Source organism: Triticum urartu, chromosome 6A (genome assembly GCF_056163025.1).
Source record: "Triticum urartu cultivar PI428250 chromosome 6A, HENAU_Tu73, whole genome shotgun sequence".
NCBI classification, from domain to species: Eukaryota; Viridiplantae; Streptophyta; class Magnoliopsida; order Poales; family Poaceae; genus Triticum; species Triticum urartu.
In genome coordinates, this window is record NC_141878.1 from 75723417 (window position 1) to 75742886 (window position 19470).

The following is a 19470-nucleotide window of genomic DNA, read 5'->3' on the forward strand; positions in this document are numbered from 1 at the left end:
CGGTTCTAGTTGTCATAAGGTCAAGGTACAACTCAAGTCGTCCTGTTACCGAAGATCACGGCTATTCTAATAGATTAACTTCCCTGCCGGGGTGCACCACATTTACCAACACACTCGATCCCCTTTGTCCGGACACACTTTCCTGGGTCATGCCCGGCCTCGGAAGATCAACATGTCGCAGCCCTACCTAGGCACAACATAGAGGTCAGCACGCCGGTCTAAATCCTATGGCGCAGGGGTCTGGGCCCATCGCCCAGTGCACACCTGCACATTGCGAGGGCGGCCGGTGAGCAGACCTAGCCTCCCTTATACAAGAGCAGGCATTCCAGTCCAACCCGGCGCACGCCGCTCAGTCGCTAACGTCACGAAGGCTTTGGCTGATACCACGACGTCGAGTGCCCACAACTGTCCCCGTGTAGTTGGTTAGTGCGTATAGGCCAGTAGGCAGACTCAGATCAAGTACAAAGATCTCGTTAAGCGCGTCAATTGAAGTATCCGCGAACGCCGACCAGGGCCAGGCCCACCTCTCTCCTAGGTGGTCTCAACCTGCCCTGTCGCTCCGCCTCAAAGTAACAGTCGGGGGCCATCGGGAACTCAGGCCCACCACTACCTGGATGGAGCCACCTTCCCCTTCAGCCCCCACATCAGAATCACTTGCCGGTACTCTATGAGCCGACCTGACTTTAGTCACCACAGGTATCATATATTATGTATATAAGTATATACCCGTCATAACCTCCCAAGTGATCATGGCCCGATAGTATTGCATGGCAGACGGACAAGAATGTAGGGCCACTGATGGTAAACTAGCATCCTATACTAAGCATTTAGGATTGCAGGTAAGGTATCAACAGTTGTAGCAACGATGACAGGCTATGAATCAGAATAGGATTACGGAAAGCAGTAACAAGCTACACTACTCTAATGCAAGCAGTAGGGAGAAGAGTAGGCGATATCTGGTGATCAATGGGGGGGGGCTTGCCTGGTTGCTCTGGCAAGGAGGGGTCGTCAACACTGTAGTCGTACTGGGTAGCAGCGGCGTCGGTCTCGGTGTCTAGCGAGAGAAGAGGGGGAAGAAACAATAAATATTAAGCAAACAGATGCACGACGATGCATGACATGACAAAGCGTGAAGCTAGGTGTGCCCTAACGCGGTATGAGGTGGTACTGGTGAAGGGGGAAACATACGGGAAAATATCCCCGGTGTTTCGCATTTTCCGACAGATGAACCAGAGGGGTAGAGTTGCGTGTTCGCTATGCTAGGTATGCGCAGCGGACGAACGAGATGCGTATTCGGGTTCGTCTCGTCGTTCTGAGCAACTTTCATGTTGAAAATAAATTGATCCAAGTTACGGATTAAAAGACATGACTTTCTAAAGATTTAATTAAATTCTGGAATTTAATTAATTAATTAATTTAATTCCAAATTGGATTTATGACATCAGCATGATGTAATGCTGACGTCAGCAGTCAACAGGGGTTGACTGGGTCAAACTGACATGTGGGTCCCTTGGGACCCACCTGTCATACACTATTAGTTTAATTAGGGTTTAGGTTAAACTAATTATAATTTAATCAAACTAACAGGTTAATTGGATTAATTAAATAGTATTAATTAACTTAATTTAATTAATTAATTAATTAATTAAATTTATTTTTATTAATATTTATTATATATTTTTTCTAAAACGTTCTAGGCTAGGCCCACCTGTCATTGGCCCAGAGGGGCTAGCGGGCACGGGCGCTACGGGTGCGTGGGCGCTGCGGGCACCCGTTAACGGGCGGAGGCTACGACCCGGCGCAGCAGGACGCCGGCGGCCACGGTGCTGGTCAGGGGAGACCCAGGCCACAGTGGCCGGAGCGGAACGGCAAGGGCGACAGCGGCCTCGGCACGCAGTGGGTGGCCACGGGGAGCAGGAGGTAGGGAGGAGCTGGCCGCGGCGCGGTGGAGGCGAAGAGCGCCGGCGGGGGGGGGGGGTGAGCTGTGGCGAGGAAACGCAACTGCGCCGACGAGCCGCGGCAACGGGCACAGCCAAGCAGCGCGGCCGGCGAACGGGGAGAGCAAAGAGGGTCGCGGGGCTATGCGTCGACGATGGAGCGGGGCGACCAAGGTGTGGCTCGAGGCGGGGCGCGATGCGGGAAGGGGCTACCGGCGACTGCGTTTGGTGAGGCGCGCGGCCGTGGGCGCGAAGGTGTGCGCGCGGGCGAGCGCGGGGACGCAGGGCAGCAGGAGCAAAGCTGCATGCGAGCAGCAGGTGGCCATGCGGGGCGGCGGGCGAGCAGCGGGGCGCGCGGCATCAGGACGGTGTGCGCGGCGACAGGGGAAGGAGGAGAAAGAAGGAGAGCTTGGGAAGGCACTCACGTCGGGGCCGTAGGGTACATGGCAACGGGACACGAGGTGGGGGATGGGGACGACATGCGTTGAGGGAAGCAGGCCGGCGGGGAAGCGCTCCGGGCGGCGGCGGCCAACAGCGATGGGCGGCGCGGTCGTTGGGGTGGTCCTCGGGCGGCGCCGGCGAGAGGCTTCGGCACCGAGCGAAGGGCGAGCCCCCCCGGTCTCGATCCAGATCGAGGGGGGAAAGAGAGTGAGGAGTGGGGGGGTTCGTGTGGGAGGAGTGGGGGGATCGTGCGAGGCGACAGGATGGGCGCCGTCCAGATCCAGGGGGCGATGGGGAGTGAGAGGGGATCGGGGAGGGGAGAGGCTAGGGTTTCCTTCGGTGGGGGTTATGGAGGGGTTAGGTGGGCCGGTGTGATTGGATGGCCAGCTGGGCTAAGGCCCAGCGCGGGGGGGGGGGGCTTTTCGTTTTGCTTTGTTTTATTTCTTTTCTTTTTATTTATTATTTCCTGCTTTATTTTAGTTGCATTCTATTTTAGTAAAATATACACTTAGTATCTAAATTAGTATTACAACTTAGTCCATAGTCACAAAAAGTCTAGACCCCAAATAACTTAGTTTGACATTTTATTAAGTATAAAAGGTATTTAAATAATCATTTTTGCTACTGTTTTATTCATCTCATAGTATTTAAACATTTTATAAATGTGTGGTTTTTCCACCATAATTATCTATGCGATATTTGGTTCACTCCAAACATTTTAGTTTTAATATTTGAAAACTTTTATTGTTTGCCTGATTTCGAATTTGAATTTGAATCGGTTTCAAACTAACTCGAGATTAGCAACTATAATCGAGGTGACGTGGCATCATTAGCAGAGGATCACTGTAGCTTAATTACCCAGGCGTCACAATTCTCCTCCACTACAAGAAATCTCGTCCCAAGATTTAAGAGGGGAAGTACAGGGAAGGGATTAGGTTTCGAAATTCTAACCGGTCTTGTTGGTCTTGGTTACTCTTCTCGAGGAGGTCGATCCGTTAAGTTGATGTTCTGCAGGTCATCATGATGAAGTCGGCATCCTTTCTTCGGGAACTCTATCGTACTTACGAATAGGTAAGGGGAAGGTCGATCACGATAGGATGCTATAAGGGGTAATCATCTAGGGCTATCCCATGAATGAACACATGACTATCTCTCGAGTTGAACAAATGAAACACATCGAGAGGAAAGTAAGACGGTACAATAAGAAGTTTCATGCGGATAGACAATTGTTCGATGCCTGTAACAGGGCGTGAAAGCGGTTCAAAGCAACGGGAATAATTATTGTGTCTGATGCCAAAATTGATGATCTCTCGGAAGGTGGCTCGTGAATTACATACGAGACCACGCGCGAGGAATATCTATGGAAACATGGGTGTACAGGAGAGTCAGGTTTCGATCCTGTGGAACTGTGGGTTATGGGCCCACGATGTGGTTAAAAGTAGGAAGGGCGTTGACATCTTGCATGGTCATTATATCAAGACATGTCAGAGTGTAGCCTATCAGTTATGTCAGCAACAATGTCAGTACCAAGGGCGAGGGACAAAGAGAACCATTTTCCTGCTCGTTGAACGAGGCAGACCAATAGGCAAAGTTCTCGTCCATCGGTGGTTACCAGAATGTAATCAACAATAGTAACAGGGTCTTACTGACCACGTGGTACAACAAGGTGCTTACCTAAATAGGGAATTATCACTTCTAAGTTAATTCAGATTACAAGAAAGGTTCAAACCAAACAATGGAAAGGAAAATGTGATTTAACACATATTTCAGGGGGTTATATCCTTCCCAAGGACAAGCAAAGCATGATATCCATGACAGGATATAATGTAGAAAACTCTTTAAGTAAGGGGAGAGAAATTTCATGATATTACCCATACAGCGGTGTTTGGATAGTTGAGCAGGAAACATTCAGCATTGGGCTCCAAATGTTCCTTTGAAAATCGGAGTACCACAAACATGCTTCGAGATAGCATTGACATGTTTATCAAGTAAGGGTCAGAATTTGGATGCACAAAGGATCCATCAGGAACAACTAGTAGAATAAGTCTTACGATGTCCTCATGGAAGAATGGATAACCTTACTAAAAAGGAGTCTATAACAATAGGGCCTCCGGGCAGGTGTGTTAGGATGGCATCACCTTATTGGGTTAAAGACCAATGTTATAACTATTAGGAATATATTCCAACCATCATATCTGACCGAGATTCAGTTCTGATTGGCGCTAGGAGACCTCAGACTCAGGATGCCTGAGAAGAAAAGGTGCAACACAAATTGACGAGGTGATATTATAAGATTCTCAGGAAATGAACCATGGAATCAAGTTCCAAAACAAGAGTTCATCATTAAACCAATGATAGGATGAGGAGGTGGATGATGAACTCAACGACAATTCATTGAGATTTCCAAAATATGGATTTCCACAATTATGTGAACAAGGAGATAACATTTGTTGGATCAAATGATATAATGAGGTATGCTTGAGAGAGTTATCATACCGGAATGCGGAATTGGTTGACATATTGGTGTTCTTGAGCGACTAACAACTCAGAACCCATGAAAAATTGGAATCGGTGAGAAATAATAGCTGATGAAGAACTCATAAGATGCAGCACAGTTCTTAGATATTCTCGAGATACCAGAGGGTAATACTCGACAGTAGATCAAAGTAGAGGTAGGACGGGTGTATTGATTAGGAAAAGACGAGTGCTTTAACTTGTCCGAGAAATGGTATTAAGGAGAAAATATGGTCGGAACAATGATTGAAAAGGACCAAACATAGATACAAGACGAACTTATAACAAGGGGATTATTATCATTTACAAGAAGCTTCGATGATAAGGTCCACATCGGGTCCATAGGCATGAACGCAGGGGCTAAAGGTCGACTCCCACTTCTTCAATGCATAACCCTTCGTTTTACTTCCCGCTTTTGATGAGGTTGTAGTGTAGAAATTTTATCTGGCGAAGCAACAGAAGAGTATGACTCGCAAAAACTTTCGGGTTCATATGGCTTGGGGGAAAGCATAGGTTCAACCCATCGAGGTATGTTAGGAGCATATACCACAATTTCAGGAATAAATATCACAAGCTCGATAGTAGAGCATACTAGAGAAAGCAGAGGATACAATTTACTAAAGGCATTATGTATCCGAGGAAAGGCTCACAAGCTTATAGAATATGAAGGACATTGTCAGATAAAATCCAACAAAGGATCTGGTGGTCCACAAGGGATCTGATGTGAGCATCGGTACTCAACCAGAGGAAGAAGGAATGCAAGGAGATCAGTTTATAGAAACAACTGGCTAACTCAATGTTCAAATGCAAAGGAATTATCAATTCCAAGACAAGAGATCAAAACCAATGCTCTGATTAGGGATGGATAAGTTGAATAGCCTTAGGGGTACAAACGATGGCAATTAGATTGGTCGAGATCCAGCTCATGTTTAAAATGACGTCTGAGCTGGAAGGATGAAATGAAGGATCTGATTAAGGGTTTGCAAGCATACGCAACATATTGATTCAACAGACTCAAACTAATAATGACTAAGGATGCCAATAATATTACCGGACTTATGAGGTTAATCATAATGCAAGTAAGCAAGAATTTCAAGAGCAATAGGCTGTTGAGGATTTTTGGGAGATCAAATAGTATTTCAAAGACTTTGGTGAAACACATGAACAACTGGGTAGAAACAAATCCTCGGTGTGTGAGGATTAATTTATAGGTGTATTCAGGTGACAAGGAACTGCAAGGCAATAGGCATAAGGATTCTCGGAACAACAACGAGTATTTCGGGGTATCTTGTAATAACAAGAGCAACTGGGGACTAAGGTAAGAATGGCATGTGCATGTAGTTATCTATAGGGTTTGACGGTGGATGGGAATTGCAAACGCAATGAGCACAAGCTCTTGGGATAACATCGGAGAGTATCTTCTGAATCTTCTGGTGCAGCAGGCGATCATCTGTAATAAGGGTCTCTCCGGAAGGAAGTAATTACGAGAACCTAGAGTTAGAGTTAGCAAAATCTTTTAACCCGAATAGAAGAGAGATCAGAGTCCGAGAGTATAGATGAGGAATAAAAGATCCTAATACCACCCAATGGCGAAGTGGGCCCATGGGCTGCACAGCCATGTTAGTAAAACAGTTTTCATCGACTAGACTCAACTTCGGCCAAGGAGTTTGGAAGGGGGATTTCTATAGGCAGTCGGCTCTGATACCAACTTGTGACGCCCCCGATTCAACCGTACACTAATCATACACGCAAATGTGTATGATCAAGATCAGGGACTCACGGGAAGATATCACAACACAACTCTACAAATAAAATAAGTCATACAAGCATCATATTACAATCCAGGGGCCTTGAGGGCTCGAATACAAGAGCTCCATCATAGACGAGTCAGCGGAAGCAACAATATCTGAGTACACACATAAGTTAAAGAAGTTTGCCTTAAGAAGGCTAGCACAAACTGGGATATAGATCGAAAGAGGCGCAGGCCTCCTGCCTGGGATCCTCCTAAACTACTCCTGGTCGTCGTCAGTGGGCTCCACGTAGTGGTAGGCACCTCGCGAGTAGTAGTAGTCGTCTTCGACAGTGGCGTCTGGCTCCTGGGCTCCATCGTCTGGTCGCAACAATCGGGTATAGGAAGGGGGAAAAGGGGGAACAAGGCAACCGTGAGTACTCATCCAAAGTACTCGCAAGCAAGGAGCTACACTACATATGTATGCATTGGTATCAAATGGAATAAGGGTATCATATGTGGACTGAACTGCAGAATGCCGGAATAAGAGGGGGATAGCTAGTCCTATCGAAGACTATGCTTCTGGTAACCTCCATCTTGCAGCAGAAGAAGAGAGGAGATAGTAAGTTCACCAACTAGCATCATGTAGCAATAATCCTACCCAGCGATCCTCTCCTCCTCGCCCTGTTAGAGAGCGATCACTGGGTTGTATCTGGCACTTGGAAGGGTGTGTTTTATTGAGTATCCGATTCTAGTTGTCATAAGGTCAAGGTACAACTCCAAGTCGTCCTGTTACCGAAGATCATGGCTATTCAAATAGATTAACTTCCCTACTGGGGTGCACCACATTTCCCAACACGCTCGATCCCCTTTGTCCGGACACACTTTCCTGGGTCATGCCCGGCCTCGGAAGATCAACACGTCGCAGCCCTGCCTAGGCACAACAGAGAGGTCAACACGCCAGTCTAAATCCTATGGCGCAAGGGTCTGGGCCCATCACCCATTGCACACCTGCATGTTGCGAGGGCGGCCGGTGAGCAGACCTAGACTCCCTTATACAAGAGCAGGCGTTCCAGTCCAATCCGGCGCACGCCGCTAAGTCGCTGACGTCACTAAGGCTTCGGCTGATACCACGATGTCGAGTGCCCATAACTGTCCCCGCGTAGTTGGTTAGTGCGTATAGGCTAGTATGCAGACTCAGATCAAATACCAAGATCTCGTTAAGCGCGTTAATTGAAGTATCTGCGAACGCCGAGAACGGCCAGGCCCACCTCTCTCCTAAGTGGTCTCAACCTGCCCTATCGCTCCTCCTCAAAGTAACAGTCGGGGGCCGTTGGGAACTCAGGCCCACCACTACCTGGATGGAGCCACCTGCCCCTTGAGCCCCCACATCAGAATCACTTGCGGGTACTCTATGAGCCGACCCGACTTTATTCACCATAGGTATCATATATTATGTATATAAGTATATACCCGTGATCACCTCCCAAGTGATCACGGCCCGATAGTATAGCATGGCAGACGGACAAGAATGTAGGGCCACTGATGGTAAACTAGCATCCTATACTAAGCATTTAGGATTGCAGGTAAGGTATCAACAGTTGTAGAAACAATGATAGGCTATGCATTAGAATAGGATTAACGGAAAGCAGTAACAAGGTACACTACTCTAATGCAAGAAGTAGGGAGAAGAGTAGGCGATATCTGGTGATCAAGGGGGGGGGCTTACCTGGTTGCTCTGGCAAGGAGGGGTCGTCAACACTTAGTCATACTAGGTAGCAGCGGCATCGGTCTCGGTGTCTAGCGAGAGAAGAGGGGGGAAGAAACAATAAATATTAAGCAAACAGATGCACGACGATGCATGACATGACAAAGCGTGAAGCTAGGTGTGCCCTAACGCGGTATGAGGTGGTACCGGTGAAGGGGGGAAACATCCAGGAAAATATCCCCGGTGTTTTGCATTTTCGGACAGATGAACCGGAGGGGCAAAGTTGCGTGTTTGCTATGCTAGGGATGCGTGGCGGATGAACGGGCTGCGTATTCGGGTTCGTCTCGTCGTTCTAAGCAACTTTCATGTTGAAAATAAATTAATCCGAGTTACGGATTAAAAGACATGACTTTCTAAAGATTTTATTAAATTCTGGAATTTAATTAATTATTTAATTTAATTCGAAATTGGATTTATGACTTCAGCATGATGTCATGCTAATGTCAGCAGTCAACAGGGGTTGACTGGGTCAAACTGACATGTGGGTCCCGTGGGACCCACCTGTCATACACTATTAGCTTAATTAGGGTTTAGGTTAAACTAATTACGGTTTAATTAAACTAACAGGTTAATTAGATTAATTAAATAGGATTAATTAACTTAATTAATTAATTAATTAAATTTATTATTATTATTATCTATTTTATATTTTTTCTAAAACGTTCTGGGCTAGGCCCACCTGTCATTGGCCTAGAGGGGCTAGCGGGCACGGCCGCTACAGGTGCGTGGGAGCTGCGGGTGCCCGTTAACGGGCGGAAGCCACGACCCAGCGCAGCAGGGTGCCGGCGGCCACGACGCTGGTCAAGGGAGACCCAGGCCACAGCGGCCGGAGCGGAACGGCAAGTGCGGCGGCGGCCTCAGCACGCAGTGCGTGGCCACGGGGAGCAGGGGGTAGGGCGGAGTTGGCTGCGGCGCGGTGGAGGCGAAGGGCGCCGGCGGGTGGCATGCGCGAGCCGTGGCGGGGAAACACTGTGGCGTCGACGAGCAGCGGCAACGGGCGCAGCCGAGCAGCGCGGCCATCGAACGGGGAGAGCAAAGAGGGTCGCGGGGCTATGCGGCGACAAAGGAGCGGGGCAACCAAGGTGCGGCTCGAGGCGGGGCGTGACGCGGGAAGGGGCTGCCGGCGACTGCGTTTGGCGAGGCGCGCGGCCGTGGGCGTGAAGGCGTGCGCGCGGGCGAGCGCGGGGACGCGGGGTAGCAGGAGCAAAGCTGCATGCGAGCAGCAGGTGGCCGTGCGGGGCGGCAGGCGAGCAGCGGGGCGCGCGGCGTCGAGACGGTGTGTGTGGCGACAGGGGAAGGAGGAGAAAGAAGGGGAGCTTGGGGAGGCGCTCACATCGGGGCCGTAGGGTACATGGCAAAGGGGCGCGAGGTGGGGGATGGTGACGACGTGCGTTGAGGGAAGCAGGCCGGCGGGGAAGTGCTCCGGGCGGCGGCGGCCAACGGCGATGGGCGGCGCGGTCGTCGGGGTGGTCTTCGGCGGCGCCGGCGAGAGGCTTCGGCACCGAGCGAAGGGCGAGCCCCCCGGTCTCGATCCAGATCGAGGGGGGAAAGAGAGCGAGGAGTGGGAGGGTTTGTGCGGGAGGAGTGGGCGGGGGATCGTGCGAGGCGACAGGATGGGCGTCGTCCAGATCCAGGGGGCGATGGGGAGTGAGAGGGGATCGGGGAGGGGAGAGGCTAGGGTTTCCTTTGGTGGGGGTTATGGAGGGGTTAGGTGGGCCGGTCTGATTGGATGGCCAGCTGGGCTAAGGCCCAGCGGGGGGGGGGGGGCTTTTCGTTTTGCTTTGTTTTATTTCTTTTCTTTCTATTTATTCTTTCCTGCTTTATTTTAGTTGCATTCTATTTTAGTAAAATATACACTTAGTATCTAAATTAGTATTACAACTTAGTCCATAGTCACAAAAAGTCTAGACCCCAAATAACTTAGTTTGACATTTTATTAATTATAAAAGGTATTTACATAATCATTTTTGCTACTGTTTTATTCATCTCATAGTATTTAAACATTTTATAAATGTGTGGTTTTTCCACCATAATTATCTATGCAATATTTGGTTCACTCCGAACATTTTAGTTTTAATATTTGAAAACTTTTATTGTTTGCCTGATTTTGAATTTGAATTTGAATCGGTCTGAAACTAACTCAAGATTAGCAACTATAATCAAGGTGACATGGCATCATTAGCAGAGGATCACTGTAGCTTAATTACCCGAGCGTCACAATAATGATTCCTCCACCTGACAGCTAGGACCCATGGGAAGGGCCTCTGTATTTCGCAAAAAAACGTCCCCCCCGCTGACCGGTCGGACCCACCAGCTATATCTTCGCACGCAAGGAAGTGCCTCCTTATTACGCCCAAAAAAATGAATACCCCCTGCTAGCTGGGACCCACCATATTGTTGGGATGACTTTTGGGCCTACTAAGTTGACGGGGACGGAGGGCTTTGTCAACTTAGTCAATACTCCAGTGACCGTATGATGTCCATCCAACGGCCATAGTGCTTATTCAACCTCTGGTCTTCTTGCTCCAGCCGCCCAAAGCAGCGCCGGTCGTGCCGCCTGCTCCTGCGTCCCGTGGCCGGTTGTGCTACCGCGGAGGCCTCACCGCCCCCATACTACTCCCACCTCTCGCCAGGCCATCCCTCCACTCACCCACACCCCCTATTATTCTGTGGCGACGGCAGCCTCACACCGCAGCCGAACCAGTGAACGCTCGTACTCCTCTCCGCGTGGGCATCCACTGGCGCGTCTTACCCGGCTCCGCGTCGTCCCCTTCCTAGGCCTCGACGTCGTCCACCGCCGTGGTGCTCTCGGCGCGGCGTGGTCAATGTGGTCAACGACCGACTTCCATTGGAAGAGTACTGTACGTGGAGAGGCTGACAGCTGGATCCACGGCAGCCGCAAGGAAGTTCCTCCTTATTACGCGGAAAATAATTATTCCTCCACCTGATAGCGGGGACCCACCGGACGGGCCACCAGTATTTTGCGAAAAAAATCGTTTCCCCCTGACTGCTGGGACCCACCGGACGGGCCACCGTATTTCGCGAAAAAACGTCCCCCCCGCTGTCAGCTCGGACCCACCAAAAGTGCCTCCTTATTACGCACAAAAAATGAATTCTCCCCCGGCTAGCTGGGACCCACCTTGGTGGGAGGCTGACTTGTGGGCCTACTAAGTTGACGGGGAAGAAGGGCTTTGTCAACTTAGCCAATATGAACGATTCTAGCTCCAGCGACCGTACGATGTCCATCCAACAGCCGTAGTGCTTCTTCAACCTCTGTTCTTCTAGCTCCAGCCGCCCAAAGCAGCACCGGTCGTGCCGCATGCTCCTGCCTCCCGTGGACGGCTGTGCTGCCGCAGAGGCCTCACCGCCCCTACTATTCCCACTGCTGGCCAGGCCTTGCGGCGACGGCAGCCTCACACCGCAGCCGAACCAGTGAATCCTCGTACTCCTCTCTGTGCGGGCTTCCACTGCCGCGTCTTCCCCGGCTCCGCGTCGTCCCCTTCCTAGGTCTTGCCGTCGTCCACCGCCGTGGCACTCTCCGCGCAGCGTGGTCAACGTGGTCAAGGAAGGACTTCCATTGGGAGAGTACTTACGTGGAGAGACTGACAGCTGGGTCCATGGCCACATTCCAGTTTTTTGTGATTTGCCAAGTAAGTCTCTTTGTCAGGCCTGTTGGGCTGCAAATCTTTCAAGACGAGGAGAGCTTTCATTCGGCTGGCCGAGAAGATGGCCCATCAGTAATGAGAAATGGGCTGTACATTTTTAAAACACATCAAACCGGCAATTAGTTTCAAATATCTTTTTTTCATTTAAAGATTTTAAATTACATTAATTTTTTTATGCGTGGAGAATTTGTTGGATTTTATATTGATATACATTTATTTTTAAAATCAGTTTGAATGTGAGTCGAAATTTCGGGATTAAAAACAGTTCGGACCGCACCGAAATATGCAAAACAGTTCGGACCGCACCAGTAAACCCTCGTACAGTCGTACTCCCCTCCGCGTGGGAAACAACTGCCGAGTGTTCCTTGCCTCCGTGTCGTCCCCTTCCTAGGCCTCGCCATCGTCCACCGCCGTGGTGCTCTCGGCGCGGCGTGGTCAATGTGGTCAACAACCGACTTCCATCGGAAGAGTACTGTGCGTGGAGACATTGACAGCTGGATCCACGGCCGCAGCAAGGAAGTGCCTCCTTATTACGCGCAAAATAATTATTCCTCCACCTGACAGCGGGGACCCACCGGACGAACCATCGTATTTCGTGAAAAAAACGCCCCCCCTAACTACTGGGACGCACCACCTACACCTTCGCACGCAAGGAAGTGCGTCCAGGCAAAAAAACAAAATGATTCACCCCCCTGACTGCTGGGACCCACAGCTACATCTTCGCATGCAAGGAAGTGCCTGACAGTTGGGACCCACCTGGTCGAAGCGTACGTAGCGTTGTCATTCTGGTCGCGAACGTGTACGTACATATATACTGTTGGATGTAGAGGCGCTCACATGTCGTAGTAGAGGCGCGCACGTAGAATTTACACGTACGTACAGCGGTCCAGGGTGCAAGAAAGAAAATATGGCCACGTATGTGTACATACGGGCGGGGTCTCGAACGCCTACTCGCGCATACGTACGACCAGGGCTCGTTGACATGGCTGGGTCAGAACAGAGAAACAGCGTCATCTTCGTGTTCATGGGGATGCAACAGAATGCGCCTTGTTCATTGGGAGGCAACGGTACGCGTGGGAGCCAACCGGCTGGGTCGGAACGGAATGCGTGGTCGTGTTCATCGGGAGGGCTTGGACAGAACAGGCGATGGAAACGAGGCCTGGCGTACCGCAAAACGGAGGAAACGACCTTGTGTTCGACCGGCCACGTTCGAAACGGGATCTTGTTCATTGGGAGGGGTCTGGCGTACTGCAAAACGGACGAAACGGACCTCCTACGGTCGAAATGGGGGTCCTGTTGATCAGGAGGGGTGTGGCGTACCGCAAAACGGACGAAACGTACTTGTGTTGGAGCGCTACGGTCTAAACGGGGGTCCTGTTCATCGGGAGGGGTGTGGCGTACCGCAGAACGGGACTCCATGGGATACTGTTCATCTCCACCGTCGACCTCCTCCAGCCTCCACGGGCTACCGTCGACCTCCTCCAGCCTCCACGGGCTCCTGTTCATTCAGCCTCCACCGTGCGCTACTCCACCGGCTACTGTTCAACCACCCCTCCACCGTCTATTGTTCGTCCAGCCCTCCACACCACGGGGTCCTGTTCAACCACCCCTCCACGGGCACCCCTCCACCGTCTACTATTCATCCAGCCCTCCACCACACCACGGTGTCCTTTCATCCAGAGGCAACGCCACTGCTCACAGTTCATCCAACCCCCCCCCCCCCGCAACGCTTAATGTGCATCCAATCGATCGGCTTCGGTTAGCAGCAGTAGCCAAGGAATCGCTCGATCGGGTTCAGTTAACAGCCATCGATCGATCACTCGGGTTCAGTAACGCGTAGCCTGCAGTGCAATCGCTCGGGTTCAGTTAGAGCCCAACGTCTTGCTCGGGTTCAGTTAGAGCCAACGCCTCGCACACACGCGCGTACGTGTACGAGAGAAACGCGCATCGCTCGGCCCCCGACCTCCCACCGTAACCGGGAACTCCCTGAAATTTTCCTCGTCCTCGCTTCTACCACGGTTTTCTCCGTCATGGATGGCCCAAAGAATGTCATGCAGCTGCGTCTCCGGCCCGCCCAGGACGAAAATACCATTTTGTGTCATGATTTTTTGTCATAGAAGTAGGAGCCCACCACATCTATGATGATACCGGGTTTTGTTACAATTATCGTCATAGACGTGTCATATGTATGACAGAAAAAAATTTCGTTCAGCCCAAAATGTCACGGATGTGTCTTTTTTTGTAGTGTTGTGTCCCCAACACACCCAATACAATGGTAAATTGTATAGGTGCACTAGTTCGGCGAAGAGATGGTGATACAAGTGGTATATGGATGGTAGATATAGGTTTTTGTAATCTGAAAATATAAAAACAGCAAGGTAACTAATGATAAAAGTGAGTGTAAACGCTATTGCAATGTGTTGAAACAAGGCATAGGGTTCATACTTTCACTAGTGCAAGTTCTCTCAACAATAATAAAATAATTGGATCACATAACTATCCCTTAACATGCAACAAAGAGTCACTCCAAAGTCACTAATAGCGGAGAACGAACGAAGAGAAGATGGTAGGGTACGAAACCACCTCAAAGTTATTCTTTCCAATAAATCCGTTGGGCTATTCCTATAAGTGTCACAAACAGCCCTAGAGTTCGTACTAGAATAAGACCTTAAGACACAAATCAACCAAAACCCTAATGTCACCTAGATACTCCAATGTCACCTCAAGTATCCATGGGTATGATTATACGATATGCATCACACAATCTCATATTCATCTATTCAACCAACACATAGAACCTCAAAGAGTGCCCCAAATTTTCTACCGGAGAATCACGACGAAAACGTGTGCCAACCACTATGCATAGGTTCATGGGCGGAACCCGCAAGTTGATCACCAAAACATACATCAAGTGGATCACGTGATATCCCATTGTCACCACAGATACGCACGGCAAGACATACATCAAGTGTTCTCAAATCTTTAAAGACTCAATCCGATAAGATAACCTCAAAGGGGAAACTCAATCCATTACAAGAGAGTAGAGGGGGGAGAAAACATCATAGGATCCAAATATAATAGCCAAGCTCGTGATACATCAAGATCATATCACCTCAAGAACACGAGAGAGCGATCAAACACATAGCTACTGGTACATACCGTCAGCCCCAAGGGAGAACTACTTCCTCCTCCTCATGGACAGCACCGGGATGATGAAGATGGCCACCGAAGAGGGATTCCACCTCCAGCAGGGTGCCGAAACGGGTCTAGATTGGCTTTCGGTGGCTACGGAGGCTTCCGGCGGCGGAACTCCCGATCTACTGTGCTCCCCGATGTTTTTAGGGTATATGGAGATATATAGGCGGAAGAAGCACGTCATGGGGCCACGAGGGTGGAGGGCGCGCCCAGGGGGGTGGGCGTGCCCCCCAGCCTCGTGGCCTCCTCGTAGATCCCCTGACTTGCACTCCAAGTATTCTGGGCTTCTTCTAATCCAAAAATAAGTTACGTGAAGTTTCAGGTCAATTGGACTCTGTTTGGTTTTCCCTTTCGGCGATATTCTAAAACAAGGTAAAACTAGAAACTGGCACTGGGCTCTGGGTTAATAGGTTAGTCCCAAAAATGATATAAAAGTGTATAATAAAGCCCTTAAACCTCCAAAACAGTAGATAATATAGCATGGAGCAATCAAAAATCATAGATACGTTGGAGACGTATCAGGGTACCACACACGGCTGGAATAGATCAACTGATCAACTTGTGTGTGCTAGGGTGCCCCCTTGATACGTCTCCGTCGTATCTACTTTTCCAAACACTTTTGCCCTTGTTTTGGACTCTAACTTGCATGATTTGAATGGAAATAACCCGGACTGACGCTGATTTCAGCAGAATTGCCATGGTGTTATTTATGTGCAGAAACAAAAGTTCTCGGAATGACCCGAAACTTCATGGAATGTCATTTTGGAAATAATAAAAAATCCTTGCAAAGGATGAAGACCAGGGGGACCCACACCCTAGCCATGAGGGTGGGGGCGCTCCTGCCCCCCTAGGCACGCCCCCTACCTCATGGGCCCCCTGGAGCTCCTCCGACCTCAACTCCAACTCTATATATTTGGTTTCGGGGAGAAGAAAATCAGAGAGAAGGATTCATCACGTTTTACGATATGGAGCCGCCGCCATGCCCTAAAACCTCTCGGTAGGGCTGATCTGGAGTCCGTTTGGGGCTCCGGAGAGGGGAATCTGTCGCCATCATCATCATTAACCTTCCTCCATCACCAATTTCATGATGCTCACCGCCGTGCGTGAGTAATTCCATCGTAGGCTTGCTGGACGGTGATGGGTTGGATGAGATTTAGCATGTAATCGAGTTAGTTTTGTTAGGGTTTGATCCCTAGTATCCACTATGTTATGAGATTGATGTTGCTATGACTTTGCTATGCTTAATGCTTGTCACTAGGGCCCGAGTGCCATGATTTCAGATCTGAACCTATTATGTTTTCATGAATATATGTGAGTTCTTGATCCTATCTTGCAAGTCTATAGTCACCTATTATGTGTTATGATCCGTTAACCCCGAAGTGACAATAATCGGGATACTTACCAGTGATGACCGTAGTTTCAGGAGTTCATGTATTCACTATGTGTTAATGCTTTGGTCTGGTACTCTATTAAAATGAGGCCTTAATATCCCTTAGTTTCCGCTAGGACCCTGCTGCCACGGGAGGGTAGGACAAAATATGTCATGCAAGTTCTTTTCCATAAGCACGTATGACTACATTCGGAATTCATGCCTACATTACATTGATGAATTGGAGCTAGTTCTGTGTCACCCTAGGTTATGACTGTTACATGATGAACCGCATCCGACATAATTCTCCATCACCGATCCATTACCTACGAGCTTTCCATATATTGTTCTTCGCTTATTTACTTTTCCGTTTCTATTGTTACAATCTCTACAAAATACCAAAAACATTACTTTTGATATCATTACCTTTTGCTACCGTTACCACTACTATCATATTACTTTGCTACTAAACACTTTGCTCCAGATATTAAGTTTCCAGGTGTGGTTGAATTGACAACTCAGCTGCTAATACTTGAGAATATTCTTTGGCTCCCCTTGTGTCTAATCAATAAATTTGGGTTGAATACTCTACCCTCGAAAACTGTTGCGATCCCCTATACTTGTGGGTTATCAAGACTTTTTTCTAGCGCCGTTTCCAGGGAGCATAGCTGTATTCTTTGAGTTACTTGGGATTTATATCTACTTATCATTATGAAGAACTTGAGAGATCCAAAAACCAAGATTTATCCCTCAACTACGAGGGGAGGTAAGGAACTGCCATCTAGCTCTACACTTGATTCACCTTCTGTTTTGAGTAAGCTTGCGACACCTAAACCTATTCATTAATGATGAGACAACTCGTTATTTTTATGATGAGATAACTCGTGGCTATGAATCTGAAACTGGTGTGGCACATCTTACTAAATTAAATGGTATAGCTAACCTATTCATTAATGATGAGAGAACTCGTTATTTTTATAACCTTAAAATATTTCCGTTCTCTTTAAAGGGTGATGCTAAGATATGGTTTAATTATCTTGATCCTGGTTGTGTGCGTAGTCCCCGGGATATGATTTATTACTTCTCTGCTAAATATTTCCCTCCTCATAAGAAACAAGCTACTTTAAGGGATATATATAACTTTGTGCAAATTGAAGAAGCGAGTCTCCCACAAGCTTGGGGGAGGCTTCTCCAATTACTTAATGCTTTGCCTGATCATCCTCTTAAGAAAAATGAAATACTTGATATCTTTTATAATGGACTAACCAATGCTTCCAGAGACTACCTGGATAGTTGTGTTGGTTCTGTTTTCAGGGAAAGAACACCAGATGAAGCTGAAATTCTATTGAATAATATGTTGACTAATGAAAATAATTGGACACTTCCTGAGCCTATTCCTAAACCAACTCCGAAGAAGAGAGGTGTTCTATTTCTCAGTCCTGAAGATATGCAAGAGGCAAAGAAATCCATGAAAGAAAAGGGTATTAAAGCTGAAGATGTTAAGAATTTACCTCCCATTGAAGAAATACATGGTCTTAATTTACCGCCTATTGAAGAAACATATGATCTTAATCCATTACCTGTTGAAGAAATTCATGGTCTTGATAACCCGACACAGGTAGTAAAGGTAATTTCTCTCTATAGATATGATAAAGCTGAAATCCCATTTATTAAGTTTGCTAGCCCATGCTTAGATGAGTTTGATAAATTTATGGTTAAGCAAGAAGACATCAATGCTTATTTTGGTAGAGAATTAAAACGCAGTGCTGATATGCTTCAACACTTGGGTGATTATATGGCTAATGTCAAAGGTGAACTTAAACTTATTAGTAAACATGCTTCTATGGTTACCACTCAAGTAGAACAAGTACTTAAGGCTCAAAATGAATTGCTTAATGAATTGAATAGTAAGAATAATGGTTATTTTGTTAGAGTGGCTACTAGAACTGGTAGAATGACTCAGGAACCTTTGTATCCTGAAGGCCGTCCTAAGAGAATTGAGGAGGATTCTCAGAGAAATAATGTAGATGCACCTAGTCCTTCTAAAAGAAAGAAAAAGAAAAATGATAGGACTTTGCATGCTTCTAGTGAACCAATTTCTGAACCTCCTGAGAATCCAAATGATATTTCTATTTCTGATGCTGAAACACAATCTGGTTATGAACCTGAAACTAATGATAATGTTCATGATGATGCTCAACCTTGCAATGATAATGATATAGAAATTGAACCTGCTGTTGGTCTTGATAACCCACAACCAAAGAATCAACGTTATGATAAGAAAGACTTTGTTGCTAGGAAACATGGAAAGGAAAGAGAGCCTTGGGTTCATAAATCCATGCCTTTTCCTCCCAAACTATCCAAGAAAAAGGATGATGAGGATTTTGAGCGCTTTGCTGTAATGATTAGACCTATCTTTTTGCGTATGCGATTAACTGATATGCTCAAAATGAATCCTTATGCTAAGTACATGAAAGATATTGTTACTAATAAAAGAAAGATACCGGAAGCTGAAATTTCCACCATGCTTGCTAATTATACTTTTAAGGGTGGAATACCAAAGAAACTTGGAGATCCAGGAGTACCTACTATACCATGCTCCATTAAAAGGAACTATGTTAAAACTGCTTTATGTGATCTTGGAGCCGGTGTTAGTGTTATGCCTCTCTATTTATATCGTAGACTTGATTTGAATAAGTTGACACCTACTGAAATATCTTTGCAAATGGATAATAAATCAACTTCTATACATGTCGGTATTTGTGAGGATGTGCCTGTTGTGGTTGCAAACGTTACTATTTTAACGGACTTTGTTATTCTTGATATTCCCGAGGACGATAGTATGTCTATTA